The sequence below is a fragment of the Pieris napi genome, chromosome 7, assembly GCF_905475465.1.
Source record: "Pieris napi chromosome 7, ilPieNapi1.2, whole genome shotgun sequence".
NCBI lineage: Eukaryota > Metazoa > Arthropoda > Insecta > Lepidoptera > Pieridae > Pieris > Pieris napi.
This window is the reverse complement of record NC_062240.1, coordinates 2,218,459-2,228,969: the sequence shown is the minus strand read 5'-3', so window position 1 is coordinate 2,228,969 and position 10,511 is coordinate 2,218,459.

Genomic DNA, 10,511 nt, shown 5'->3' with positions numbered 1-10,511 from the left:
CGTTCGCTCGTTAAAAAATTAACATAATTGTATTTATGCGTACAAATAAATGTAACTTGATCAATTCAATTGTGATTTCCATTTACCTTCTTCTCTATATCCATACAAAATATCTATCAAACAAATAAAATTAAAATTTTCTTTTGAAAATTCAACCATTCCATCAGTATTTTTTTACGACGTTGTCACGTTCAACTATCTTCTGTAAGCCGACTTTACAGACTACCGATTTTTTTGACAAATATCATTAAATGTTTGTAACAGTAGTGTACTTAAATAACAGATATATAAAGTAAGTCATACACTCATACACATACATACATTTTAAATTAAATATTATGCCACACATATTGACGTCGAACGAATAGTAAAGAATTCGTCATATGACTAGCATAATAAGGTTAGTGTTGAGCAATTCAGCAGGGTTTTTCCTGCACGCCACCACTATGTGAAACCAGCTACCCACTGACGTATTTCATTTTTTTCATAGATTCACTCGCGATCCCTATGGCATTGAGTGTCCATGAACGACCATATCACTTAACACAATGTGAGCCTCTGTTTGGTCCCTGTTTCATAAAGCTATTTCATTTATTATTTTTCTTCATATGCATGCTGTGTTTGACACACGTAGCCGATTTTGTATCAATTATCGTACCAATATTATTTACAATTAAAACACACGACTTTGGATTTAGTATCGAGAACTTACCTACTAAGCTTTACGAAGCATATCCATAGCGCAAAATGAGCATACCCCACATACACACCTACACGTACCTTCCCTCACTTTTACACCATCACACAACACAGCCAAATTAGGTACCACTTAGTTAAATATTTTGTGTATTGAATATTTTTTATTTTCAGTTTCCTTTTGTAAATTATATCTCTATATTTAAGTATAATTGTGTGTAATATATAATTTTTGTTAGCTGTAGTATTAAGAAATAAAAAAATAAACCTATAACTATTTGCTTCTATTTCCCATAAAAACGAAATTAAATGTCCGTTCTTTAAAAACCTCCATTCTTTTCGTATAATAGGTCTTAAGATGGCTATTTTAAAGCGCAATATTGCGTCCACGAGTTTCCTTATTACAGTCTATATAATATGAGAGGATGTTATTCCACGAGGCCGTGTCATCTGGCTTACCGCAAGTTTATGAGGAAACTCGCATTACTTGCCAACCTACTTACTTTATTCAAGTCTTAGTTGCAAGTTGAAGATTTTATAGCAGAGTTTATAATGAAACTCACATATCACTGAGATTACTTGAGGAATTAGATGGAATATAGCATATGTTGAGGAAATTTGTGTGAAGATAATATATATTATTCAATAAAAAAATCAAACGGACTACGATGGTAGTATTTTTGATATACCACAGAAAATAACGTTTTAAAATTAAATGTATTTGGTATTCATTCATTCAAATTAATTAATTTTTTACAACTTATACAAACAACCAATACTCATATTAAGAAATGTTATCTTACCAGTTTTTGTATGGATTCATTAAAAAAGCACTAATAATAATAATAATTGCTACACAATACATAACTAGGAAGTCACGGGCTCCTGAAAAACAGTTCTCACTACATAATAAGCCTAGCCATACGTTTGTTATGTTATCTGTTTTTGGCAATATATAGAATTATTATTTTTAATTTATGTATAAGTACAATAATAAAATAATATTAATAGTAGAGTAGTATATGAATATGTAATGCTGGTCCTGTGAAAACCCCATCCATAAACGACAATTAAAACAAATTAATACCTGGAAAATTGAAATTCCGCTCGTAATCGCATCAGATTATTAATTTACATACAAGATATGATGGCCAGGGTATAATAACCTGTGTTATTAGATACTCCAAATCCTGACACCTATTAAATATATAGGCCTTTAAGACGTCCCACGAGTTGAAGGTAAACTTAATAATAGTGATTAATATACCATCTCTGCTTACCTATTTTGAAATTTTATTAAAATATGAAGGTGTTTGTATATCTAATATATAAAATTCTCGTGTCGCGGTGTTTGTAGTTAAACTCCTCCTAATCGGCTTGACCGATTCTCATGAAATTTTGTGTGCATATTGGGTATGTCTGAGAATCGGACAACATCTATTTTTCATAACCCAAATTTTTTTATTTTATTTTTAGATATTTTTTTTTATGATACAGCAATAAAAAATTCATACAACCCCTAATTTTCACCCCTATTTTTTTATAATAAATGATATAAGCGGCAAAACAACGTTTGCCCGGTCACGTGGTAACTTATACAATCATTCCTTACCTTTACATTATTACCTTATTATAAATTCTATTTTCAAATTGTATTTAAAACAAAACTAGATTTGAATTATATTTGAAAACATAATTAAAATTCATAATATTTTAGAAAAACATCAAACAAGTGCTACGCTGATGTTAAAATATAATAACCAGCCATCAACATTTTAATACCTTGCGTAATATAACGAAACACTTCGTGCAAAGCGACTTCGCTTTAAGTAGTATCTCGTAGTATTCTTAGCGATTCGTAGACATTCGTAGCATTGTCGTTTCAATGATTCGATGTAAGCTATACTTTTGTCAAATTTCCAGGAATTTATATCTAAATTATATTTGTACAATAAATAATAAAACGTTGAGCGTTGAACCAAAGCAAAACAGGAATTCAATTTATTTAGTTGAACGGCGCTATTTAAATCGTGTTTAAATCATTTCTGTGCTAGTGCAGTGTTAACCTAATGCCTCCAGCATGCGACTCTCATCCCTGAGGTCGTAGGTTCGATACCCGGCTGTTCACCAATGGACTTTCTTTCTATGTGCGCATCTAACATTCGCTCGAACTGTGAAGGAAAACATCGTGAGGAAACCGACATGTCTTAGACCAAAAAAGGCGACGGCGTGTGTCAGGCACTGGAGGCTGATCACCTACTTGCCTATTAGATTTAAAAATGATTATGAAAAACATTTAGAAATCTGAGGCCCAGGCCTAAAGAGGTTGTAGCGCCTGATATTTATATACTGATATTATTTAGCCTAATCAGCCTAAATCATTCAAATAAAGCAAAATTAAACTTAACCTAGTACCAAGGGAACTCTGGATTATCGTAGGCGATCTTGATTGCGACACTAATTGCGAACGCCGGCGAAGCATTGCGCGATCACTTTTCCACATTAATTTACTCGTCCCTTGGGTTACCGGCAATGTAATAAATTCAATATCTATCGGGACCCACTGACTTATACATAATAATGAAAATGATATAATCTTACGGATTTATTGCTTACCATTGGGTTTAAATATCGTTAGTAACGCCAGTCTTGCGATTCTGTAACTCACTTTTCGAACTCACACAGCGGCGGTCGCGCTCAAATCAGGCGTGGATGAGCTTGTAGTTTATCGGAATGCCAAATCGTAAAATGACTGCATCACGACTGATTTGAGCGCGACCGCCGCTGTGTGAGTTCGAAAAGTGAGTTACAGAATCGCAAGGCTGAAGGTAAAAATTTCGTATACTTTACAAATACACCTAAGAGTTCGTTTAAAAAGTGATTTTTTTATATTCACATTTGGCAGTACATGTAAATGATAGTGGTTGATTTAATTTATATACGAAATTATTAATTATTAAAATTGTTAGGATTATTAGCATTATTAGTATTATTAGCATTATTAGCATTATTAACATTAGTAATTTGTTAATAGAGTTAATATTGAAGCCATGGCCGTGCCGCTCAGGAGTAACTCAGTTAATATTGAAATACTTCACAAAAACATAGCATTAAATTTCACAGGTAAGCCAACGGTAGGCATTCTTGATGTCTCTAGGTTGCAACTTTGAGCCTTCTAAACTTAGACGAATGCCCACAAACTTTATCCGTAAAGTTGGCTGACTTACCACCCCGTCCTATCAACCATTTACTACGCCAAAGAACTGCAATTTAAGAAGTTTCACAGTCGGTGTATATTTACAACTGCATCACGATTTATTTAAACTAACTGACAGCCATATTTTGCATGAAAATGTATGACTATTTTACGTCTTTGACCTCAGAATTCTACATTAACTAATATTTATTTTGATTAAAATTGAGGTCTCTATCAAAGTAAAAAACATACATATATGTTTATTAAATATTTGCTTTGGTAGTACTCGTAACATATGAATGACAAAAATAATTAAATGGCTAAATTTATGTTTACTACCAGCTTTCATAGAAAAAACCAAACAAACTCTGCGCAACTATTTTAATCCACCAATAATGCCACCAGAGGGCTAATAATAATAGTAATAAAGGCCCTTTATTCGCTGACCTCTCATCTTTTGATTTTACCTCCTCGTTTTCTTTAGCCTACTGGTTTAAACCTATAGTAATCATCGAATTTCGACTCGTGATGCGCTTGACTGTATATGTCATCTTCTGTATACCGCGTGACCTTTTGACATAATAGGCAAACAACATACAAAGATACGAAAGAAACTTAAGCCTTAATAGCTAGGACTCAGATTAGATATAAGAAATATCTTAAAATAGTAGACATCAGCCCACGCAAAACAAACATTCGAGAACTTTGGAAACGTCAATTTATATTTACGAACAAAAATCCCGAACCTTTATATATACGAATTGACAGAGGCGACATTAGGCGTGATAAATAATTCAAGGTAGCCTTTTTGTAAGACCGTTGACTTATAATACCGAATGCATATAATGGAACGAAAATAACAACTGTTTCTTGAATAAGGAAATGAAAATGTATATTTACAATCGAGGGTAGTAAGGATTTTAACTTTAGGTCCTGAGTTCGGAAATTGGTTTGTACGTAAGATGTAATTACAAATACAATCTTTGTCGTCTACGAAACATTACAATTATATGCACCATTAGCTTTGTCAAATCAGCATGCAAATGTCAAAATTAAAAACAATTAAATGACATAACATTTTCGATGTCAATGTATCGAAACTTATTACATATGAACTTATAAATAGAAACTGTGCCTTTAAAAATCTAAATAAAATAATAATCTGTGAAGCGAGCATATCTCAGGGTAAGATTCAGAATCTAGTCACAGGATTATGTTGCTGAATGCTAATTTAATATTTTATTGAACATTAAAATACTTCGCTTTTAATATGTCGCATCCATTATGAATACAAAAGGTTTCTTGGAAGGTAATAAGGCTTTAACATTTTCAGGTTTTCAATATAATAGCATTCTATCAAAATTAATCTAGTATTGTATTGTCTTGTTGCCCCTGGGGACTTGGGGCAGACACGGTACAATACCTGTTTAATTTATTATATTTTCCTGCATAGGAACCGAATTCAATTAATGAATATGGGTACATTTAGGTTCTACATTTTGTACTACAGTATTTAAAGAATGTAATTTATAATATGTTTAATTTGAATGTATTTTTTACTTTAGGCGCGACGGTACTTCACTCTGGGTCACCGCTTGCAACTCTTTTAAGCACAAATTTGGCTCACATGCTCGATTTCCGAGCGCCTTCATATCTTGCGTTGTGTAGGCATGTGGGGTCGGGGCATTTACCGTGGAGAGTGTTCGTAGGAATAATGTCTAGGCAGATTACGAAATTCCACCCGTATCACTTCGACGTTCCACAGTTATGTGTTTTTTAAAGAATATTTGGCCTCGCATTAGCACTATGTGGAAGTGCTTGGCCCACTGGCGACGACGCCCCACTGAATTTCCGAAAAAATTTGACTTAGGATCCTTCAAGAAAAGTGCGAAAGAATTTTTAAAACACACTTGCGATCTGGCAGTGTGTGTGGCCATGGGCAGCGCTATCACTTAACATCAGAGCCTCCTGCCCGTTTGCCCCCGTTCTATAAAAAAAAAAATCAGACAAGCCTGCTGTTTGCCCCCTGTATACATGGTAACATTTCATTTGCCTCTTCGTGTAGTATATTTGCCACCGAGCACACTCATTTGGTAGAGATACAGAAATTACAAATAAATATTTATAATAAATAGTTCAAATATAGTTTCTTTTTACGGTTTGAATCGATTTTTTTATTCAATGGCTCATTTATCGAAAATGGCTTTATAACAACAAACTACGGCCGAACTATTTTTTTTCTGTGGGATAGGGGACACACCAACTGGCAGCTTAGAGTTAAGAACTAAGTACCGCTCTTGGACACCTGAAACACTAAGACGCTTGTGTTACCGGCCTTTAACGAAGCAACTGAGTGACACAACTAGTGTACAATAAATTCGCGTTAATACCCTTAAAGAAATTTCATAAAAATAAATCAATGGCGCTACAACCTTTTTTAGGTCTGGGCCTTAGATTTCTGTATTTGTTTCATGATCATTTGTTAATCTAATAGGCGAGGTGATCAGCCTTCTGTGCCTGAAGCACGCTGTCGAATTTTTGGTTCTAAGGCAAGCCGGTGTCCACACGATTTTTCCTTCACCGTTCGAGCGAAAGTTAAATGTGCACATAGATAGAAAAACCATTGGTGTACAGCTGAGGATCGAACCTACGACCTCAGTGATGAGATTCGCACGTTAAAGCCACTAGGCCAACACTGCAAAGAAGTTTCATAATCTCATCTAATATTCTTCTAAATGAAGATTCTTGTTTAGTGGCGGTGTAAAACCGAAATCAGGGCGGTGTGAGGATAGGCGATACCGTCCGTTACATTAAACTTTCACACTCATGCCTCCGTAGCGGATTTTATGCCATGTAATTTCACACTTAAGATTGGAGGAAGCTTATTTAGAATATTTTATAGTGTAGAAACGGTTGGCGAATGTATAACTTTGTTTTTGTAGTATTTTATAATATATAAGTCTCTTTTAATGATAATTTACCTTTATTAGCAAGCTTTCTGCGAATTTACATTCAATTCGATTTTTGGCTATATTGCCATAGTATGAGATATACGTACTATGAGATAAAATTCTATTTTACATTATATATTTATGTTGTTTTTTATATAAAGTAAATATATATAAAATGGACAATATACACTTTTCGTTTGAACAGAAATCATCTCTTACGTTTATAACGTATAATCATTTTGTTATTAATCAATGGTGATATTGTACATTTTTTGTGATTAAAATTATAAACAAGTGTTGGCCGTGTGGTATAAGCATGCGACTCTTAACCTTTAGTTCGTATGTTCGAATCATGGTTATCCACGAATAGATTTTTCGTTATGTGCGTTCTTAACACATGCTTACGGTGACGGTAATCATCACGAGGAATCTGGCATGTCATAAATCAAAAGTCTACGTCATGTTTCAGACACAGAACATTATCACCTACTTTTCTTTAAAAATAAAACTGACCAAGGATACCAAAGCTCATACAACAAAAAAGTAATAAAACAAAATAAACAACTGTGTCTTTTTTAGTCCGCCGATAGTGAGACCTTATAATCTCGCTTTTTAAACTAAATGTAGAACGTTCGCTCAAAATGAATTTAATATAAGCTTACCGTAACTAATTTACTTCATCCTTTACACAAAACGGACCTCTTTCAGCGAAAAATTAATATCACCTTCGCAGTTCGTACGAGTGGGTCGTTTTTTCTATTTTCTAATGTCTTTTCCCCGCTAACAAGGAATATATTGCTACGCTGTCAGCTCCGTCCTGCTAATTTAGCGATGTTACCGCTTCCACCGTGGAAACAAGAATAAGTGGACATGAAATGTAATTTTCACGGTACACAGCCAGCGCTAATAGACTCTAATGTTTTATATCCGACTTTGTTATTACTTTAACGTTATTTTTACGGTATTAAAAGTTAAAAGGAATCGTAAACAAATTTAACATGCTAGAAAAGAATTCGGGAACTGTTTAGTAGTATTACTTATAGGTATCCGGTTCTCATTGAAAACAGTACAAGCACACGTGCGCCTGTGAGTTAATTTCTGCTAATTTACAAGTGTGTTTCAGCCCCTTTCTTTCTTTCTATGTGTGCATTTTACATTCGCTAACGGTGAAGGAAAATATAGTGAGGAAACCGGCTTGCCTTAGACCAAAAAAGTCGACGGCGTGCGTCAGGCACAGAAGGCTGATCACCTACTTGCCTATTAGATTACCAAAAGATCATGAAACAGATACAGAAATCTGAGGCCTAGACCTAAAAAGGTTGTAGCGCCATTGATTTTTTTATTTTTTATTATTATTAATCACGTGAAACGGGATAGGCCTACCCTAAACATCTGTTAAAAACGATACTAATTTAGGGATTTTACTAATAAGAGTTTTTAACTTAAGTTATAGTCCAAGAGCTGAGAACAAGGGGTCGGTATGAAACAGAAGGGATCGTGGTCCTAAAATAAAGTTGTTTCAAACAGCTGGCGACGTGGACAGTTGTAATGGTAATACGATTCAACGGTTATCGTACGACTAGGGTTGTCACTTAAATAGATTAAAATAAAAGGATATAAAATTATATGAGATACGCATGACCTTTTTTTATGAGCAATTGGATTAAATTATGTATTTATCATACATTTGAAAGAATGTATTAACCGATAAAATGGATTTATTTACAATTGTGCCGTGTGCTTTACAAGTCCCATCCTTTTTTCATGTTTATTTCTTTTGCCATTCATTTAATCAAATTAACTTGTTGTTTGACAAATGTTCTGGATTACACTAGTGAAAGTGATAATCGTCGAGAAAATATGCAGTTAGACGATTTAGGCACAGTAAGCTTTTTCTTACCTCACTTTTTTTTAAATATACAACATGGGGAAAACGGGCAGTAGGCTCACCTGATGTTAAGGCCTTTAATAATTGGTACGCTTTTTTCTTATAGGACCCTTAGTCGAATTAATTCGGAAATACTTCTTCAGATGGTTCCACATATGATGCGCGGCAAAATTGCCTTAAACAACTCAGTTGTGAACGACGGACGTCGAGGTAATACGGGTGGATTTTCGTATTTTGCCTCGACGTCCGATGATGAAACTCAGCTACATGTTTTTATCCTAGTAACCTGTAGCTGGAGCGACTCACTCTCATCCCTGAAGGTTTGAACCCCGGCTATGAACAATGATCTTTCTGTCTATGTATATTTACAATCGGAAGATGAAGGAAAACATCGTGAAGAACGGCATGCTTCATGATTCGAAAAGACAACCAGTGTCAGACAGGACTAGGATAATCACGATATCTGGGGCCAAGACCATGGGTTCTGGCGCAACTGTTTTTTCAATGCAGACAAAAGTCACACACATTTCTAACTCCTAACGGTATGAGCGCAGACCAGTTAATTGCGAGAACAGGAGCAGTGCCAAATGAGCTTTACATCACTGTCCGAGGCGTGTACTTGCAAAAGTTGGAGCTACTGTTTTCTTCTTAAATATCGCAATGGTCACTAGATAAAGCAGCTATTAAAGTATTCCAGACACGGCTAAATTCACTGTAATTAAAGAGGCAAGTGATCGCATTTGAATAAATTAAACATGTTTGCGCTAACCCTGCGAATATTACCCGGTGTTACGGGGTGGATATTTGGAATAATGTAAAGTATAAGGATTTTGCGCTCGAAATTAGTTCCGTAAACGTATATTTCGGGGTTTGCAGGTTTAAGGTGCTTTATTGCTTGCTGTAAACAGAATAACTTGGTATGAAGGTGTATAATAATTATTAGGGTATATGTACAATGTACATTGTACATACACTTTTGATGTACGTAGTGAGTTTTTTTTTTTAACAAAATAAATATAAGTTATGTTTTATATTGTCTCCCATAGGCATATATTTTTATTACAGTACCTTTTCGTCTCTTTCTGCCAAATAAAGCGGTGTCCAAATACCCCTATCCTTGAATTCGGCGAACAATTATTAATATTTGTCTTATATGATATATATAAAGAAAACAGTAGCGCAACAACCTTTTCAGGTCTGGGCCCCAGATTTCTGAATATGTTCCATGATCATTTTGTCAATATAATAGTCTACTTCTTGGGTCTACGGCAAGCCGGTTTCGTCACGATATTGTCCTTCACCGTTCGAGCGAATGTTAAATGCGCACATAGAAAGTCCAATGGTGCACAGCCGGGGATCGACCTACGACTTCAGGGATGAGAGTCACACTCTGGAGCCGCTAGGGCAACTCTTCTCAATATATGATATATATAACGACAAATTGAATGCAACTAATGTGGTGTATTTGTCTATTAAAACGCTCCGAACATAATAACCCATTTCACTATTCTTGTTATAAACTGTGCTGTGCACACAGAATCAACCGAACAACTGTAAACGCTGGAGATATTTTCAAATTATTTGTACAACCCTGCGAAGCCAGAACAAGTTTAATCAATATAAAGATTTGAAATAATCTCATTGAGGGAAAACCTTTTAATAGTAATTGAGTCGGTAACTTATAAAAATATTCCTGAAAGTAGCTATTGGTATGAGATAGTAATTCATAAGGTTTCAAGGTAAACGTCGAGCGTTCCCTCGAACAAATTGAAAAGCAATG